The sequence below is a fragment of the Rosa rugosa genome, chromosome 3 (assembly GCF_958449725.1).
Source record: "Rosa rugosa chromosome 3, drRosRugo1.1, whole genome shotgun sequence".
Lineage (NCBI taxonomy): Eukaryota > Viridiplantae > Streptophyta > Magnoliopsida > Rosales > Rosaceae > Rosa > Rosa rugosa.
This window is the reverse complement of record NC_084822.1, coordinates 44017235-44038603: the sequence shown is the minus strand read 5'-3', so window position 1 is coordinate 44038603 and position 21369 is coordinate 44017235.

Genomic DNA, 21369 nt, shown 5'->3' with positions numbered 1-21369 from the left:
AGGCAGAGTTAAAAGTGACGTACACTAGCAATAAGCACATACATTAGCAATTATACACTACGGGTGGTATATACTAGGGCTGGGCGCGGTCCAGTCCGGTCCTGGAATTGTGTGGGCCCGAGACCGAATCCGACTTATCGGTCTCGGTTCGGTCCTGAGTATTTTTCATTCAAAAGCCGACTGGAACCCGAACCGATTATATTCGGTCCGGGCTTTCGGTCCTTCGGTCCTGTGACACATGAATACACCAGATTGAAAGCATGCCCAGATTTCCAGCATCTGCCTTCTGGGAAATGGTATTTTCCTGTTTTCCAACAACTTCTTATGGCAATGCAACACAATCACAATGAAATACAATAATACATAACAGAACTCATGATTACATTATTAGTTTATTATTACACAAAACATTTCATGATTATCCATACAATGCAACATTGCAACTGAACTCAGACTCATGAATACCAATATAGCTGTTTGGCGCAAAAACCAGTTGGCTTGCAAACTGTCTCTTTTGAGCGTGTGCGCAGGCGTGCTAGCACCATGGGGTGCAGTCGTCGGGGTAGTCCCTTGACCTGACTTCTTCTTCAAGCGTTATGGACGAGGAGAGCACCAACCTCGCCACAAGGTTCTTCTCTAGCCTTCCGGGAAAGGACTTTCTGCCTTACGGATAAGGACTTTGGGTGTGATCTCTTCGCGTCACCGAATCGATACTTAGTGTTGTAGACTAAGCAGAGCAATCACTGGGAAGTTTGGAGAAAGCACGGGTTGCGCTAAAGCGTGACTTTAGCTTCGCTGGGTTGCGAGGGCGTTACCCTTGCTTCGCTGGTAGTAACGGTGGCGGTTGCGCTCGCAGTCGGCTCCTGGGGAGACTGGGACTGGAAGTACGGTCGCCGGGTTGATCTGGTGATGCTGACAGTCGGCTCTTAGAGAGACTAGGACTGGCGGGCGGTCACCGGGTTTCAACGAGGTTGAAGGTTTGCTCCGGGGAGGCTTTGTAATCGCTAGGATTGATTGATATGAGAGAGGTCCTTAATTCGTCCTTGAAACCTGGTATATATACCTAGGGTTTCGACTGCTCCTTGCCACAGAAGGATTATTGGTTGAAGTTTCCTATTCAATCCTCGCTACCCGACTCCAATAAGGTTTCGTTTTCCTTATGGATCACGGAATGGGTGAAGCTGTAACCCAAACCCGAATAGGCTTATTTTTGGGCCGCAGGTATCGGCCCGCTGTGCTGAATCCACTAAAGGATCTTGCCAAAATTACTTTTGGGCTCAAACATTGCCCCCCAAGCCCCGATATCAGGCCCACTAAGATGTAACTGATAGAAGGGGGTTAAAACGACATGCCTGGTGATCGAAACGATGTCATTAATGAAGGTAGCGTCTATTCGCTTGGCAAAACGTCTTTTCGTCGCATCGTTTCCCTCACAAAATCTTTTATTTAAATACCGCAGCCGAATAGAGACCTGTCACATCAGAAACCCTTCCAGTCTCCTAAACCCAGAAATCTCTCGCTCCATACCCGCTTTACAGAAACCCAGAAATGGCTCCCCCAAAGAAGGTGACTATTGATCAGGAAGAAGAGCTCACTGAGAATGTCGCTCGCACTTGGGGAGCCAACATCGGTGCCCGTTGTCGTATTCATACCTCTGTCCAGAGGCCTCTGCTTCTCAGGCTTTCAGATCATCACGCCGGACTGGGTCCAACACCGCGAGACTCTATTCCTGCTGACGCTCTCCCTCTCTATAGCCTGCCCATTCGTAGACCCACTCAAGTCCTCCGGAGGACCCCTGCGGATTTCAGCAGTTGGGGTGCGCAGAATCATAGAGCAAAAATAGGGCACTGGCCATCCAAAATTAGCGAAGAGGAGATCTCCTGGTATCATGAAGTAAGAGCACGAGATTTGGCTCGCTGGAACGAAGCAGGTATTACCCACACTATCGATTTATGCTTTCGCCTTCCTCGCGGTGGGAATCGTTCACCACTCGCTGCTTTCCTTTGCTTCTGGCATACTGCTACCAATACTTTCGATTTCCGATTTGGTCAAATGAGTATAACCTTGTTGGACATCCTCACCATTACTGGACTGCCCATCGATGGCGAGCCCTATCTACATGGCCAATTCGATTCTGACACCTTCGCATCAACCATGAACCAAACTGGTCGCAGTGTTCATAGCGGCTCTTACCCACGGTGGTTGCTTTTCTATCGCAAGGAGCGCAATGCTACTGGCGGCATCGCTTTTCTGGAGTATTGGCTCTGTAAATTCATATTCTGTACTTCCTCTTATAAGCCCACTGGTGATTGGACTCTTCTAGCGATAGCCCTCTACAATGGCCGCCGCGTGGGATTAGGACAACCAGTGTTGGGCGCCCTCTACCGTACTCTATATCAGGCCACTATGCATCCTTTTGAGACCAGCATTTCTGGCCCTTTTTGGATCCTTGATTTCTGGATTCAAACTTATTTTTCATTCTTCCGCCGCGACGATATTCCACTCCTACCACCGACTAATGCTCTTCTTGGTCATTGGTTTTGTCGCGATGCGAGGTACACATCTCCCCCCTATTCTGAATGCTTCTCATACTTGTATCTCCTGCACGAAATGCCATACTGTGATTTAATACTCAGTAGGAGATACCCTGCTCCTTTTCAAAACGGATTTCTTCCTGGGGCTCCAATCTATAATGATCGCGCGCGCTTGGCTTTTCGCCGCGCGATCTCTTGTTCAGACATTAGGCTCGCTGTTGATGAACTCAGTTATGAGCTCTATGCCCCCAACCATTTTGCCCGCCAGTTTGGTCTTATTCAGTTGGTGCCTTTTCCCCTATATGATGCCTGGAATTTTTATACCTCTTGGCGACGAATTGGTCCCTCTGATGGGGCTCCGCCAGAGCAAAGCATGCTCGCATTGGTCGACCTCCCAAACTGGGCTAATACTATCGTCCCTGTGGATGGGACCGCTGAAGATTACGATCAATGGTGGAAAGAAGTTTCTGTTAACTGCTGGGAGCAAAGGGACGACGAACTCTTCGCGGCCATCTTCGAAGACTTGAGGTACCCTTATGATGTTGATACTGAAGCACTCGCTCGCTTTCATGAAGATGAAGAAAGACTTCCACCACCCAAACCGGCTCCGCGACCCGCGCGAGCCCCGCGCTTGGTTCAAGCTGGTATTGTTATTCGCGAGCAACCTCCAGAGGTACTTGCCTTAATATGTTCCTTTGTTTCCTTTATCACCTCCAACTCTGTCTCCTAACTCGAAATTTATAGCAGGGACGCGCGCCACCTTCAGGCAATCGCGCAGTGGATGTTCCTCCGGCCACCGGTCCAGCTGCTAAGCAAAAAGCAGTACTGATCAGGCCCGAAGTAGAGGATACTTCCTCTGACGATGACGATCCTCAGACTGTAAGGGTTCTTGCTTTAGAACCTTCTTTGTTTTAGCAGCCATCTCGACGTCTAATTGACTTTGTTTAAATCTTGACAGATTGCCGCCGCTCTGGCACGCAAACGCAGTCGCGCTGAGCTCAGAACTGACCCATGGGCAGAAGACGAACCAACCGCTGATCGACTGGTAATGCCTCTCTCCCGGAAACATTGATGCCTTGTCTTGTTATGTATAGCTCATAACGTTTCTCTGTTTCAGGTTCGTCGTAGGCTTTCAAGGCCAATTAGGGAAGGATCCTCTACTGCCGGCGAGGGCGTATTTGGTACAAACGCCCAAGAGACCGATGATAGCCCCCCTTCTGCGATCAATGCGGCAAACCAAATGCAGTTGGTTGTAATTCCAGAGCCAGTTATAGTTGACGGTCCGCCTGAGGTTGAAGACAAGATGCCTCTCCTTCCTACCTTCCGCGAGGAACCCATTCCCCTTCTGGCCTCGACGGTGCCTGACCTGGACCCAATCCTTGGTGAAGCTGCTCTAGCACCAATGGTAGATCTCCGCGAGCCAGCAGTTGAAGAGGTAACTCTCTTAATCAACAATGTTTATCTTTTCCTTTTGGCTTGGTTATTCTGAAAGTATGTCTTTTCTTTTAGGGTCCAAACGCGGAAGTAGCAACAGAAGAAATCGCGAACGAGGATCCCGCTGAACCTGTTCCTAGTGTGGTTGGCCAAGAACCTGCTCCCCATGCCCCCCAAGTCATTGAAGCTGGGGAACCTGAAGAACTTCATGAACCAGTACCTGAAGCTATACCAGTCGCGGAGCCTCCTGAGGCCCCTGGCGCTGAACCCCCTACTCCATCCACTTTAGAACGTTTAGCTCGCGTGCTCGAAGTGACTCCACCTGGGGTTGTAGATGAAGCCAGGGAAGGTCTCCGTCGCCTCTTGGGTCCCGATATACTGATTCCTGATGCGCCCGCGAGAGTTTTGGAGTATCTGAGGGTGCTTCTTCGCGAGGGCGCGGTCACTGAAGAACAATTCCAAGAGGTTGATGGACTGCTGCGAGATCTCCCACAAGGGCTTAACGAGAGGGCAGTCGCTAACGCGGAGGCTAGACAGACTGAAACACATTACCAAGCTCTTACTCATCAAACTGACAATGCTCGCGGTCACTTGGGCGATCAGGCTGATCTCATCAGGGATCTGACACTCGAGAGGAACCACCTAAGATCCCAGATTCTTTCTTTTCAAGCCCGTTTGATCGAGGTTACTGCTATGCTTGCCCACGCGGAGCCTCAATTGGAACAACCCCTCGCTGCCTTCGAGACGCTGTCCCAAGAACTGGCCCAAGCCCGTGTGGTAGCCCAACAAGCTGCTCAAGCTGCTGCGGATGCTAACTTTCGACTGGACGAACTCTTTCTCCGCTTGACCCGAGCAGGCCGGAGATTTTTAGGCCCCTAGTTATTTCGTTACTGGGCCCATATTTGTATGAACAACATTATTATGAATATCTAAAATATTTAGCCCACCTTTCTTGGCCCAAATACATGTTCAGATTTTCTGGCAGTTTAGCGTTCAATCCACCTTTATTGCTGTTGAAACTGTTTGAAAAGATATTCTCGAAACAAAGCGGTTATCTCCTTGAAAATCGCCCCGCTTCTCACGCGCTTTCAATCATCTTCATTTCCGAGATCTTTGCATTCAATTCCATCGATACTCTTATTGATGGCGTTGAACGTACTTCAACTGCCCCTCTTAGAGTCGAGACCACTGAAACTGGTCCTATAAATACCTGTGCTTGTGAGAAGAAAAAACTCAAGCGAATATGGCTTTCCCAGTAATAGTGTCACAAACCCTACTTCTCTTTCTTTTGTTTCTGAAATCTTCTCCTTACGATCTCAGCCTCAAACCCAAATCCTTAGGTCTTATGGCTTAATCTCAATACCTGAGTAGGTCTCATGGCCTAATCTCAGGTCCATCCGCATGTCTTTGGTTTCTGGAAATCCGGATAGGAATCTCCGGTTTCAGTTAGGCTGAAGAACACGCGGCGCTCCTAACGCGGCGGAAAGAGATTTTGAGTGATCCCTCTCCTCAGATTTCTCGCGTGGAGCAGGCGGGAGAAGAGCGGGCGACCACTCAAGGCCGAGCGTTCTTCTCTCGCAGCCTACCTCTAGGGCCAGACTGTCTGACTTATGTTTTTCCCCTAGAGGTAGATGTGGTTGTGAGTTGCGCTCTCCTGCAGACCATCTCCATCTCGGAGGGTAATGGATTACTTCCTTCCCTCCATCTTCAGTACAAATGAGAGCAGCTGCAACTCAGATCAGATAAGACATGTGGGTGAAGAGAGGGAGAGGAAGAGAACTTTTGATCATAGCACCGCCCCCTTGTCACCGCAAGATTCAAGATTTCAGCAACTCTTATGATTTGTGGGCCACTTTTGGCCTTGTAACCTGCAAATGTAATAGTTTCGATTTGTATTGCTTCTGGCCGCAAAGCCACTTTATGAATGAAAGTTTCTGAGTATTATTGCAAAAGAAACTGTTATAAAATAAGGCCTCATGTATAGGCCATTACATATATGTATATTCTTAACACGTCTTGTCAAGAAATTTGAAAATAAATTGCTACAAAAGTATTGCTACAATATACAGCCTTTGTGAAGGCCTGAATATATAGGATGTTGCCCCCCTAGGATTCGTAGGTGAAGGGAAGACAGGATGCGCAGGCCACAAGAAAGGCCTGAGTAAAATGGAAGTTGGGAACTGACGAAGACTATGTTTGCCCCCTTGTCTGAGAAGGGGAATCTGGAGGGTCTTCGAACTCCCAAACACTAGGGTAATATTTCTTCAGGAATCGTCCGTTGATGGGGTTGCGGTGGATGTCACCGTCCAAATCTTTGAGGTGAAAAGCCCCGCGCTCCAGAATGCGGTGAACAACAAAGGGTCCTTCCCATCGCGGGGTCCATTTACCGCGACCTGTCAACTTCTCACCAAAGGGAAGAACAGCCTTCCAAACAAGGTCACCTTCTTTGTAACTACGGCCACGCGTCCTCTTGTCATAGGCGCGAGAAACACGCTGTTTTTCCATTACCAAATTATCCAAAGCTGTTAAGCGCTGCTCGCTGAGGTCCTCATGTTCTTGCCACATTGCTTGGACATAGTCTTCGCCGATCAAGTGATGCTGATCTTGGACTCGCAAGGATTGAACGTTGAGTTCTAAGGGTAAAACTGCGTCATGACCAAACATGAGTGCATAGGGCGTTGTAGCAGTGGGATTCCTCTTGGAAGTGCGATAAGCCCATAATGTCTCATACAGCGTGCTGTGCCACTGGCGAGGGTTTTCAACAAGCATCTTCTTGAGAAGGGTGATAATAATCTTGTTACTGGCTTCCGCTTGACCATTGGACTGAGCATAATATGGAGTGCTGTGGATGAACTGGATGCCCAACTCGTTGACAAGTATTTCTACCTCACCGCCCATGAATGCTGCCCCCCTGTCGGAAACGAGCACTTCAGGGATACCAAACCTGCAGATGATGTGCTGGAAAATGAATTGGCGAATGGTGGCACCAGAAGTCTCTTTCAAAGGTGCAGCTTCGACCCATTTGGTGAAGAAGTCTGTGGCCACGATGATGAACTTGTGTTGAAGGGAAGAATGGGGCTGAATCATCCCAATCAAGTCCAATGCCCAACCGCGCGCAGGCCAAGGCTTAATAATAGGTTGCATGGGAATGTTGGGGATGTGCTGCACTGGGCCATGTGCCTGACAATCTTGGCATCCTTTTGCGAACGTGATACAATCCTTCAAAATGCTAGGCCAATAGTAGCCATGTCTCCGGATAAGCCAACGCATCTTAGGGCCCGCTTGATGGGCGCCACATACTCCTGTATGGACCTCGCGCATTAGCCATTTTGCTTCGCTGCCATAGACACATCTGAAGTCCATGCCATCTTCCCCGCGTCGTCGCAGCTCCTCGCCCCTGAGGAAGTAGTTCAAGGCAAGAAAACGAACCTTCCTGTCTGTCGTAAGATCTGGATGCTTGAGGTAAGCGATCAACGGAATTCGCCAATCGACGTCAATAGGTTCTAGGACAGCGACAACTGGATCGTCGGGCGGGTCAGGCCGTGCGAGCCATGAAGGCAGCGTGCGGCGCTCAACTTTCAGTATGCGCTCGCGAACCCCATATTTCAGTGTAATACCTGTAGCCAATTGAGCAAGCTCATTGGCCGCAAAATTGCGTTCGCGGGGTATGTATTCCAAATCAACGTCATCAAACTGATCCAAAAGCTCACTGGCGCGAGTGAGATATGGCACGAGCAGACAGCTTACACACCTGTATTTCTCCTGGAGCTGATTTATCACGAGCAGAGAGTCACCGCGTACCTGAACGTCCCTTACCCCCATTTCCAGTAAGACTTCCAGGCCAATAATAAGGGCCTCATACTCTGCCTGGTTATTAGTGCATTTAAACTCCAATTGGAAAGAATAGGAGAAACGATCGCCCGCTGGGTTTTCCAGAACAATTCCGGCTCCTGCTAATGTTTCTGTTCTTGATCCATCGAAGAATAATACCCAGGGTTGCAGTGAGACAGTGGCTTGATACCATATTGCATACTCTGGGATGTGCGCCAAATCTGGTCGAGTTGCGGTGGTGATCGCTATCTCTAATTCCTTGACTGGGGGAATATCCAACATAGGGTGGTGTGCCAAAAAGTCTGCAATAGCTTGTCCCTTCACTGCTTTCTGTGGAACATATTGTAGCGAAAATTCGGATAGAGCTAATACCCATTTGCCAATGCGGCCCCTTAGAATAGGGCGCGACAACATGTACTTAACCAGGTCGGTTTGAGCGATGATGCTTGTAGTAAAGGATAACATGTAATGTCGCAACTTGCAAGCGGAGAAATACAACGTGAGACACAACTTTTCCATAGGAGAGTACCTTGTCTCGCAATCTGTAAGTGTCTTCTTCATCGTCTTGGGCAAGTAAGCTACCTATAGAGACTTCAGCCGCTGAAATATATAGCTTTAACGGAAATCCAGCTCGCGGGGGAACCAGGACTGGTGGACTCGTTAAATAGGCCTTGATTTTGTCGAAAGCCTCTTGATGCTGAGATTCCCATACAAACTCATTCTGTCCTTGCAACTTTAGCAATGGAGAGAAGGGCTGGATCTTACCTGCAGAGTTAGAAATAAAACGTCGTAGGAAGTTGATTTTACCCAGCAGGCGTTGTAGCTCCTTCTTAGTTTGTGGAGGGGACGCGTTGATGACCGCGCTTGCTTTATCCTCAGGGACCTCAATTCCCCTCCGATGTACAATGAAGCCCAGGAAATCTCCCGCTTGAACGCCGAACACGTACTTGGCGGGGTTCATCTTCAGCTTATGTTGGCGCATTCGCTCGAAGACTCTCCTGAGATCTATGATGTGGTTCCCTTTCTCTTTTGATTTAACCACGACGTCATCGATGTAAACCTCTAAAATTTTCCCAAGGATATCGTGGAAGATCAGGTTCATGGCTCGCTGATAAGTGGCCCCAGCATTCTTCAGCCCAAAAGGCATGACCACATACTCGAAAACACCCGCGAATCCAGGACATCGGAATGCAGTTTTATGTCTGTCCTCCTCCGCGACCGGAATTTGGTGATACCCTGCGGTGCCATCCATAAAGGACAGTAATTCATGTCCTGCTACAGCGTCTACCAACATATCCGCTACCGGCATGGGGTAAACATCTTTAGGCGTAGCGATATTGAGGTCTCTGTAATCCACGCAGACCCTCATCTTACCATTCTTCTTGCGAACTGGCACTATATTAGATAGCCCCTGATTGTATTTGGCCACTCTGATAATGCCTGATTTATGCATTTTCTCAACTTCCTCTTTGACAAGGACTTGGGTTTCTGCATTCATTCTTCGCGGTTCTTGTTTCACAGGCCTCTTGTCAGGGAGTGTTGGTAGCTGATGGCAAACCAAATCCGGTGACAGGCCGGGCATATCTTCATATTTCTCTGCAAAGCAATCTTTGAATTCCAGTAACAGCTCAATAAGCCTCTGTTTTTCGCTAGGCTCCAAGTAAGCACTGATAGCCACTTCAATAGGCTCTTCTGTCGTTCCAAGATTGACCTTTTCAGTAGGGTCTCTGACCTTAGGGGGTGTGTCGTCCAACGCTGCAGGAGCGAGCTGAATTTCTACCTCCTCTTCCTGTTCCTGATCAGAGAACTCTTCATTGACGGTTTCTAAAGTTGCGACTCGATCATAGGCCTCTTTCTCCACTAAGTACGAAGATAATCTTTCATACAGTGAGTGGAGGGCCTCTATCCCTTCCTCTGGAAGGTCGTAATCCATTAATCGTTTAATGGTTTGGGCACAGCGTGGCCAGGCTTGTCCAAGCCTTCCTTTATGAGCGTGAGCCCCCACTGTGCCAAATCAGAGGCCGTCACCCCTGTGGGGCGGCCCTTGTTATCGATGCCACTGACTTGCAATGGAGTAATAGGCTCCAAGTAGTACCTGGCATCTACATAATTCGCGGAAACTGGAAATGGACGAGGGTCAGCTTTGATCACCTCAGACTTATCTGTCTCTCTGTTCCACATAATGAGTTTCTGATGGAGAGTTGATGGAACACAATAACTCCGGTGGATCCAATCCCTGCCCAGAATAGCGCTATACGCTGCATAACAGTCAGTTACAAAGAAAGCATAAACACCCTCTGCAGGACCAACCTTGATGCGCAAGAAAAGTAATCCCAAGGTCTTCGTCACAGTCCCTGCGAAGTTCTTGAGTGTAAGGGATGTAGACTGGATTTTCTCTTTCTTGATCCCGAGCAAATGCATGGTCCTGGTAGTGATGACGTTCATAGCAGCTCCGGTATCAACCATAATCTTGCTAACTTTGGTGCCACTAATCTCCGCTGTGATGTACAAAGGTCGCATGTGTTGAACCATAGCGGGCGTAGGCCTGGTGAAGCTCATGAAGAATTCTTTGCTGTTAGCATCTTCTGTTTCAAGAAAGACAGCCTCCTCTACAGGTGTTGTGATCGCTGATGTAATCTGCAAAGGTTGGGCGCTATTTTCTTCAGTTTCTACACAATCCTGCGCGGCGACTGGTAGTGCATACCTCGCGGGGAGTACGTAAACCATGTTGCAAGATGTATCGGTCACAACTGTTCCATCCATGTCCTCTTGCAGGTTCAGCTTGGGTTCTTTGACAGGTATGTCAGTATTGAATTGCTTAGCCAGCTGCTCAACCAATGATTCCTCCGTAAGGCCTTTTACCTCACATTGCTCATGCCCCGATATCCCGGTGGCTCGCTCAGGCGAGTTGGACTTTGGGTCGCTTGTTGTAGTTACCTCAGGGGTAACAACGACACTCTGGACCCTTTTAGGTTTCCACTGTAGCGTATTGGCAACTTTGTCCTTGCCCCCCAGTCTCTCAAAAACTGAGGATTTGGCCTCTGAGTCGTCGCGAAACAACTTGCGCCTGACATGCGGTCGCCTAGTCGGCGAACTCTCCTTTCGCGCTGGCGGAGGTCTCCTCTCGTCTGTAATCCTGTAAAAAACACTGGGCTTAGATGCCCCTTTTGCTGAGCTCGCTTGCTTCTGGAGGCTGCGGGGAGTTATTAATGGCTTAGCAGCTAATATCTCCATCTCTTTCTGATACTGTTCAGGTGATTTGACCAGCTGCGAAGGTTTGATCAGACCCTGGTCCAGAGCCTCTAGCGCGCGTTTGGCTTCTCCAAATCTGCGTTGCAGTTTTCTCTTCTTGGAAGGACTTATTTCCACTGCCTTCCCCTTTTCCCTTGTGTACCACTTACCTTCCTTAATCGTGGCGGCAGAAGCAGGAGGTATGTAGGGCTTGGTCAAAATATCTTTGCGCTTGATCATGGCCTTCTCTTCTGATTTCTGATCAACCGCGGCCGCTTTCAACCTCTGGAAGAGATTGGAATCCTTCGGGGATGGTGGTGATTCCAGTTTCTCGTTTTTTCTTGGACTGGAAGGTTGATAGTTCTGTGATGGCGACGACCATTTGATGGGTGGGAGAGAACCAAAACGAAATGTCTGCTCGCCCTCCTCGCGTGACACCTGAATGCCACACTCTTCCTTGCATCGCGAGCATAAGACCACAGATGAGGCTTTACGCACTGGCTCAAACTTCTTCTTTGCAGGAGGCTCATCTCTGTCAGGTTGGTCTCCTTTCGCCTTTTCATTCAAATCTAGGGTTGGTTTCCTCCGACTCTGCTTAGTCCAGTTCACGTCAACCATGTTGACCCCAGTGTCAGGAAAAGGGTTCAGGTCTACGAGCGCTGCCGCTGTTACTGGAGCCTCTACCTGCAAACTACCATTATTAAGCCATACCTGAATCTGGTCTTTGAGTTTCACGCAGTCTGCTGTATTATGATTCCACAGGTTGTGGAATTTGCAGTACTTCTTCCCTTTTAGCTGGTCTGGACGAGGAAACGGTCCAAAGTCGGTTTTTACCATCTTCGCGTTGATCATCTCATCTAGGATTTCATGTGCCTTATTGGCATCATATGTATATGCCGCGAATTCCGGTTTGGTGAAGGCCATTGATTTGAGCTTGACAGGTTCTTTGGAAATTTTCAACTGTTTCAAGGCTGGATTCTTTCTCCCTGTTAGCTCATAAGCAGCGATGTCAGTATCTTCCTCTTCATCATCCTCTTGACTCAACTCTTCACTGTGGTGGGGATAGTAGGGGTCATAAGTAGCCGGTTGGTAACTCAGGGCTGCGACAGTGCGATGTTTTCCTGGTACATATGTCCCCTTGGAAGCATTCTTCCTTGCATCAGTTTCTCTAAGGAGATGCTCGAAGCTGCCCACCTCTGTGATGAGTTCTCCCATTGACTGGATCATGCTGCCATGCTGCTTCTTTTGCTGTCGAGGCTCTAAACCCTTGATCGCCAACTTGATCAACTCTTTCTCCGGCAGGATCACATTCAGTTTGGCCTTCTGAATCTGGAAGCGTTGAAGGTATGCAACGGCGGATTCAGTAGGCTGCTGAGCTATCTGGGTGAGAGAAGCCAAATCAACTTCAGGCTCAATGGCTCCAAAAGTTTCTCGAAAGAGTTTTTCCATTGCGGGCCAATCTGCCACTGTTCCTGGTCGGAGTTTGGAAAACCACCTGAAAGCCGCTCCCGAAAGAGAAGTGCCAAAGATCCTGCACTTGAGGATGTCATCATTCTGGTACTGGCCGCATTGCACTTTGAACCTGGCCAGATGAGTGATTGCATTCTCGGTGTCTTCCCCTGAAAAAGTAGAAAATATGATGTTTTTATATCCCCTGGGAAATGGCGCGAGCATTATATGCGGCGGGAAAGGTCCCTCATAGACCCCATCCATTTGGGCTCTCGGGTTAGCCAGCCTGATCATCTCCTCGACCTCGTCTCGTCTAACATATTCCGGGCCTAGAGGAGGGGGAGGTATTGCCATAGTGTGGCGAGCAGCCTGTATGGGCGTTGCTTGGTTCACAACTGCTGCCTCTTCTCCCATCTGGACAGCGCGGGTTGCAGCGGGCTGTTGAAAAGTCACTGCCAGCATAGGCATCTCTTTTGTCAAAGCTGTTATCTTGACAGGATTACCAGCTTGGTCAATCCCGTAATAACCTCCTGGCAGCTCTTGATATATGTTTTCCGCCCCGTCGCTGTCGTACTGAACGAACACGGTGGAGTCGGACGGAGCTGTGCCACCTTTCGATGTCTGCTGCCTCTGTCTGGTGGTCTGCCCGCCTGACTAAGTAGCCTTTTCTTTGCTACCGCCAATAACCAGCGCTTGTTCTTTATTTTTCTGTGGCGTAGCAGCAGCTGTTGTGGGAGATGCAGTGGTGTTGCTGCTAACTTTCTCTCGCTGATTCGGCGGCACGTACTTGCCTGAACCAGATGGTTGGCCAAGGGAACTCAGGATAACGTTAGGGTCACCTAACGTCTTGTTCAACACTTCTCTAGCTTGGTTCAACTCGGCTCTTTGCATGGCCACCTCCGTTGCGAGATTCTCTCCATCATTACGAAGACTTGCCATATCAGACGCTGCCTGCTTCATATGGTTCTCAATAATCTCTATCAATCCTTGGTGGTTCCGGTTCTGGTTCTCTGCAATACTCGTAGCATGAGCCCTTAGCGCATTCTCTGTTTGTGAGATTTGTTCTGTAGTCTCCACTGACTGTCGGGAAAGGCGTTCGTGTATCTCACGTATAATCTTATTTGTCCTCGAGTTTTCCCTTTCAAAATCAGCGGCGATCCACCTGCTATGATTTTCGACGTTTTCCCTCATGATCGCGAGCGCGACCTCGGTTGTTGCTCCCTCTGGAATAGGCTTCGCAACGAAAGCCTCTATTCCTCTACTCCCCACTGTGTTGGAGGTAGTGGAAGTGACAGGCTCATTGGCCTGAGTAGCAGTAGTAATTTGACCCTCAGCAGTGGTCTGGTGATTCTCTCCTTGTTCCGTTGACATATTGGAGGATTCGGAATGGAGAGAGAATCGTTGAATAACTTGTTCTTCAGAAAGACCACGACACTCCGCACGAGAATGCGGTGTGTAACCGGAGGTCTTATGCTTTGAGCAGTTAGCGTAGCCCTTTTGGTAAGGGTTTTCGCTTGACTTCCCAATGGCTAACGTTCACGAAAAGACACTAGTTGGTCCCACTGGGCGTGCCAAAATGTTTGGCGCAAAAACCAGTTGGCTTGCAAACTGTCTCTTTTGAGCGTGTGCGCAGGCGTGCCAGCACCGTGGGGTGCAGTCGTCGGGGTAGTCCCTTGACCTGACTTCTTCTTCAAGCGTTATGGACGAGGAGAGCACCAACCTCGCCACAAGGTTCTTCTCTAGCCTTCCGGGAAAGGACTTTCTGCCTTACGGATAAGGACTTTGGGTGTGATCTCTTCGCGTCACCGAATTGATACTTAGTGTTGTAGACTAAGCAGAGCAATCACTGGGAAGTTTGGAGAAAGCACGGGTTGCGCTAAAGCGTGACTTTAGCTTCGCTGGGTTGCGAGGGCGTTACCCTTGCTTCGCTGGTAGTAACGGTGGCGGTTGCGCTCGTAGTCGGCTCCTGGGGAGACTGGGACTGGAAGTACGGTCGCCGGGTTGATCTGGTGATGCTGACAGTCGGCTCTTAGAGAGACTAGGACTGGCGGGCGGTCACCGGGTTTCAACGAGGTTGAAGGTTTGCTCCGGGGAGGCTTTGTAATCGCTAGGATTGATTGATATGAGAGAGGTCCTTAATTCATCCTTGAAACCTGGTATATATACCTAGGGTTTCGACTGCCAGAACAGCTATGGTGCAGAATAACAGAACAGCCACAAGCCCACAAGTTGACTCACACCGGCAAATTACTACAAGTTTTAACTGAAAAAAAAAATAGAACAAACTGAAATTGTCCAATTGAATTAAATAAATTAATGACCATAAAGGATTGCAGTTCAATGACTTCAATCAAACAAAGGATTAAAGAATTGCACAAGCCATGCTCCAAGACCACTTTCCAATAGCAGCAATTCACATTGTTCCAAGCCTCCAATAGAAATTCTGCACATTGGATTTCAACATAAATTCATCACAATTAATGCTGCTATCATTTGGATTTCAACATAAATTCAACACAATGTTGCTATCATTTGGATTTCAACACATTGATATACTTTCAGTCAATAGAAATTCTGAAATTCATATAAATCACATCACTGATGGCAAAACAAAAAATGCATGAACAATTCACAACCTTTCCGACAACAACTTATCAAATCATGAAAATTACATAGTCTATTACATAACAGAAATCAAGTTGCTCAATATGTTCCACAATACATCAAATTTATATCAATGTAGCGCAATAATGATGCCTTAACATGAGGAAAAAGAGAACTAAACCAAGTTGGCCATCCATTCAATACTCTAGGGATTAAACCAACTGATTCAAACAGATTGAATTATCTCATTGTGCTATCACTTCAAAACAAGATACAACTGAACCCAAAAATCAATCGTATTTGATTAACAAACATATTAAGCCTTATCTCATGCAATATCATCTACTAATATCAATATTTGATTATCTGCTACCCACATCTGCTAAAGTTTCCACAATCAAAGAATGAATAAACTTAGAGAAAATCATCAAAACAGTAATAATTCCAACAATCACACAATTGAAAGATGTTAAAGAACATTAAAAAAAAAACACACAATAAGACAGTAAGTAACCTGCAATCATGCATCAAGCATTCAAGAGGAAGTATTTGAAGCCTCTGCTGCATCACAATCGATTGTTATCTTTGCAGCCTTTGAGAGCTTTCCCACACGAGCCTTTTCACTTGAGGCAGTATCCTCAAGTTGATGTTCTGCACCAAAAGTACATACTCATAGTTAGTTCACTTCAATGCAGAACCAAAAAAAAAACTTCACAAGTAATGTACTGAAAGTTTGAAACAATCACGCACCTTTTTCCATTCTTAATTTAATAGAATTCGAACTCTTCGGTAGTTGGAAAGTACTCGATCTCGGATATGCTGGTAGAATTGATCCAATTTTGCATGCATATGAGGGCTTCCACAGTTCTTGGAGTCATTGAACTTCTATGGGGATCAATTACCCTACCTCCAGTACTAAAGGCACTTTCAGAAGCCACTGTACTAACTTGGATAGCAAGCACATCTTTGGCCACAAGTTGCAGATTTGGGTACTTCACTCCATTAAGCCTCCACCACATCAAAATGTCCCAATCCTCTTCTTCAGGTGGATCTTCAATTGGATCAAGACAGTATCTGTCCACTTCATGTTGTACAACCACCTCTTCTGACTCTCTCAACTCTGTTTTCCATTTCTTCAACATGTCAGCCCTCTTGCCACTCAAGGTCCTTGTACTAGAGCTGCTGCTTCCAGTCCTTCCACCAATAATGCCACTCCTTGAACTTGTTTTACCTTTCTGAGGTCCATTTGAAGATGCATACAAGTCAGTAAGCTGCACAACCAACTCCTTCAGTTCTTCCGATGCCTTCTTAACTTGCAAACCATCATATCCAAGCATATCCCGACAAGTACTGCCAAAATTCCTAAGCTTATACCTAGGATCCAATACGAGAGCTACCAAAAGAAGTTGGTTCATGTCCTCCAGCTTGTCAAAGTACTTTGTAAACTTGGCTTTCATCTTCACAGCCATTTGGTAAAGGGTTCTGTGTGCTTCATGCTCAAACTCTTCTTCATCTCTATCAAACAAGTCCTCTATCTCAGCTTGAATGCTTACAATGTCATGGAATGCTCGATGTGAGGTAGGCTTGTTTGATGCACTAACTCTCAAGGTTACCTCATAGAAGACCTTTAAGAACTGCACAAATATTGCAGCTTTCTCCCAATCATGTTCATTTGGTGGTCCAATCCTCTTTCTTGTCTTCAGATCAACCACTACAAAACCATCTTCAAGATCCCCATCATTGTCTTCAGGTTCAGGTTCATCAAAATAGCTATCGTACTTGCTGTCCTCTTCATCAGCCATCCTATAAAAGGCTTTCTTCAGCTCTAGGGCAGTCTCCAACATAATAAATGTCGAATTCCACCTAGTTGGGACATCTAAGACACAAATTTTCTTAGATTCCAGCTTCTCTTTCTCAACACACTTCTTGAACACCTCAAGCCTCGATGAACTGCTCCTAACATACTTAACTGCATTCCTAATCGAACCCACTGACCTATCTAACATTGTGAGTCCTGATCTCACAATGAGATTGAGAATGTGAGCCAAACACCTCACATGCAGAAACTTCCCTCCTAAAACCGGCTTCTTCGACCAATTCACCATTTTCTTCCTCACATAATCAATTGCATGCTTATTAGCCGCGGCATTATCGACACTAATTGTCAAAACCCTCTCGATACCCCATTGAATCAAGCATGATTCGATAAGCTTCCCTATGCTATTGCCCGAATGATTACTAATTACACAAAAGTTGAGAATTCTTTTGTGCATCTTCCATCCATAATCTATAAAATGAGCAGTTAGCACCATGTAGTTTATGTTTTGCACTGATGTCCATGTGTCAGTGGTTAAACACACACTATGACTCTGCAATTCCTTCCTCAACTCCACCTTTTTTGCATCATACATCTTCAAAAACAGTTTCACTATTGTTCTCCTAGATGGAACCTCCCACTTTGGGACAGCCACTGAACAAAAATGCCTAAAACCCTTCCTTTCAATTGCGCTAAATGGCAATTCATCCATCACAATCATCTCAACTGCAGCTACCCTACACCGATCTTGTGACCACATTGTAACAGCTAGACTAGGTTCACCACTAACACTGACACTCCCATCACCACCCAATAACGTCTGCCCTTTCTCTATGTCAGCCCTACCCGGATACTTCTTACAAACATCTTGAATGTGTCTCCTAAGAGAACTAGTCCCATTATCATATGGATCACAAGCCAAATCGGTTGAACAATACTTACATTGGGCACGAGTGACAGTTCGAACTTGCTGCATCTTCCCATCAACTGTTTCGAACACAGGCTTCTCAATCTTCTCAAAGTGCAGCCAAACTTCGGATCGAAACTTTCCAGGCTTGTCACCCTTCTTCCTCTTCCCCGTCCATTTCAGGTCAACAGGTGGTAGAGCTGTTGAACTTGCTGGATTGGACTGACTTGCTTCCGCTGTTGAACTTGCCGGAATGATAGCATTTCCAGCGCCCCCAGAAGCCATGCTTGTTGCTGACTTTGCTGCTGTCTCAGGTGAGGCCATCCTTGCCAGATTTTGGGGAAGAATTGAAGAAATTGGAGAGAGAATCAGATTGGAGAGGGAATCGAAGCCAGAATATTGGACAGGGAATCGAATAAACACTCGATTGAGGGAAGAAAATCAAGAAATTGGGCACGAGTTGGTCAATTGGGGAAGAACAGTTTGGGGCTTTGGGAGCTAGGGTTTCGGGGAAGAAATGAGGTGAGGTCGAACTGTCGAAGTGAGGTCGTGTTTTCTGTTTTGACTTAGGTTTGGGACTAATTAATGACCAATGAAAGCTTGACACGTATACATGCTCAAATAGTCGGGCCGGTTCGGGTTACCCGAATTTGGAAATATTAGAAACCGAGACCGGCCCGTATTCTTAGCTTTCGGTTCGGTCTTAGCCCGGACTGTGAAAAAACAGTGCAAAGCCCGACCCGATCCATCGGTTTCTCGGGTTATCGGATCGGTCTCTCGGGTTTTCGGCCTTAAACGCCCACCCCTAGTATATACTGCGGGATTTACAGTTTCTCCTCCTAATTAAAACCCAAACAGAGGCTCCAAATATCGTCACATAGATCTTACCAAGAGGGAAAAATGCCTGCAACCAATTAGCCACATCATATATCAATTTTCACAAACCGCAACAGTACTCGAAAACCTGAAAAATTGAAACACAAGCAAGTGCCTAGACGGTTCAAAGTTCAAACAAGCACAAGATACATACCTGAATGAGTGCATAGACAACCAGACAAAGCAAGGCTTCAAATAGGAAAGTGTTGAGAATATATACATCCCACGTGGGAAAAATGGGACCTTGCCTATGGGTTTATAAGAGTTTGGACCACTCCATCCATTTCCAATTGGTTTTGGATGTGAACCCCAAATTACTTTATTAGAAAGGTCCTAGCAAGCTATGACTACAATGTGTGTAGTGTGAGAGTAACAAAAGCTAGTGTGAGAGTAACAAAAGCCACAGCGTGTTATAAACACGGACTCCAAAAATCACCATCCCTGTTACCAATCAGGGACGTAGCCAAGATGCAGATTTGGGGTAAAGAGAAAAACAGACAAGATTTGCCTTTAAGAGAAGAAATTTTTAGTATTGCTTATAGGAAAAACTGATAGAAAAGTTGTAACAAAAGAAGGGAAAAAAAAGAGTAAAGGGAAGGAGAAAATGGGGAAAGAGGCAAAAAAGAAGAAGAAGAAGAAGAACAGGAACTAAAAAAAAGAAAACGATGCAAAAAAGGGAGAAAGATATGGGTTAATAACAAACAAAACAACTTAGGGGACTCGAACCCAAGTCAGAACAAACAGCCTAGGGGACTCGAATCCATGTCAGAACTTCAAAAAGAGATAGAGAAGTTGTCACTTTGCCAATTGAACCAAAGTCTAAGCCTTGATTAAGTAGCACACTTATACAATGTAAAGAATTGGAAGAATTTTGGGTTGGGCTACCCTTCACTTGGCTTCGTCCTTGTTACCAATTGAACAAAAATTACACAATGTGAACCAATTATGGTTGTAAAATCAGAAAAAAAAAAAAAAAAAAAAAAAGAAGATATATTTTTTGAATTTAACTATCCCACTATAAGTGTACATTAACAAATTCCGCAAGATCAATACTCAACCACTATATCAAAAGTCGAACAACAAAGAATATGATCAGCACATACTGACTAGGAGTGAGTACACAAACAATTCCGACTTGGAAAGCAAGGGAGACAGTGAAAATTGCGATCAAGAAGCAGTTACCCGGCTTGAGATGGCTGAGACAAAGCATTGGGATCAGCACTGTGGTCGATCAAGCCAAAGCAACAAACAGTCAAAACCAAAGCCCACCTAAAACGCTAAAGGAAGAGAAAGAAGAAAAGGAAGCGCACCAACGAAGGGTGTGAGGATGATGATGACGGAGATGGCAATGCAGGCATGGGTTTTGAGCAAGAAGTGGGAAATTGAAGGGACCAATCTGAAGGTGGCACCGACGCCGAGGGTGGCGACTAACTGAAAGGTGAGGATGGTGTAGACTTTGCCAACGAAGGACCAGCAGTTCATCATCTTGGAGGATTTTCAGGGAAACTAAGAGCGGAAAATTATTGTGTGTAACAAATGAAGGAGAGGCTTAAACAAAGCACAAAAAATTAAACAAGAAAATAAAAAGGAGTGATAGAGCTATCCCTATCTCTGGGTTACCAAGCTAGCTAGCTTTACTTGGTTAGGAAGCGAAGGAATCATTAATATTGCAAGAAATTCGAGTTTAGATATAACAAGATAAAAGATGACATTGTGACTAAGGCCTAGTTTGGCCCTGAGGTGATTAATTTAAAAGCAGTCTTAGTTGTGCTATGTGAATAATTTGCTGTGAAGTTTATTAAGTAGCTGAGTGTTTGGTAATTTTGCTTTTAGAAGTGTTGTAAAGTCAAAAGTTGGCAACATGGGTATATTAGACAAAAGTTGGATGACATTTAAAAGTATACAAGCACCCAGCTTCTATAATCTATATGGGGAAGTGGGAGCGTGTTTTATAAGTGGCTAGCTTTTGTACCACCAAACCGAATTTACAATTTAAATTATTTTTTGGGGTCCTTGACCCAAAGCACCAAATTGAGTCAAAATTATCCCACTTACCCCAACAACGTATTTTTATTCCCACTAACCCAATTTAAAGTAAAATAACTATTCTGCCCTCAACTAATTAATAAACTACATCATGCCACTCTTTCCAGCACGACCCCGTCACCGGTATTCTCTCTCTCTCTCTCTCTCTCTTGATTTGATCTCGCCAAGCTCCGCCACATTGCCACCTACCTACTCTGCATCGCCGGTGAAATTTTCAGCGTTCCTTCCACGACATCAAGTCCACCTTCTTCTACCACAAAACCGGCTCTCTCTCTCTGCAAAATCGCCGCCTCAGCCAGCTTCTGGAAAATCTCAGTCAGTCGGTCCCCCTCTACCTCCGCCTCGATCTGCTTTTCTTCCGCCTCCGGGTACTGGATCGGAAACATGCATAACCGGTCTAGGTTCGACATCAACAGCTGCTCTTCTGGAATCGGAGGTCGCCGCCGTGCACCGCTATCATCATCTTCATCCTCGACGATGGTGCACAATTCCAATCGAACCAGTTCGACTTTTCAAATTCCTTGAACACCAGAGCGAAGTTGTAGCTGTACTTGCGCTTTTTGACAGTGACAGAGTCGAATTCGATCAGGCCTCGTCTCCTTTTTCTTTTCTTTTTTGGGTAAAATAGGGGCACAAGGAAA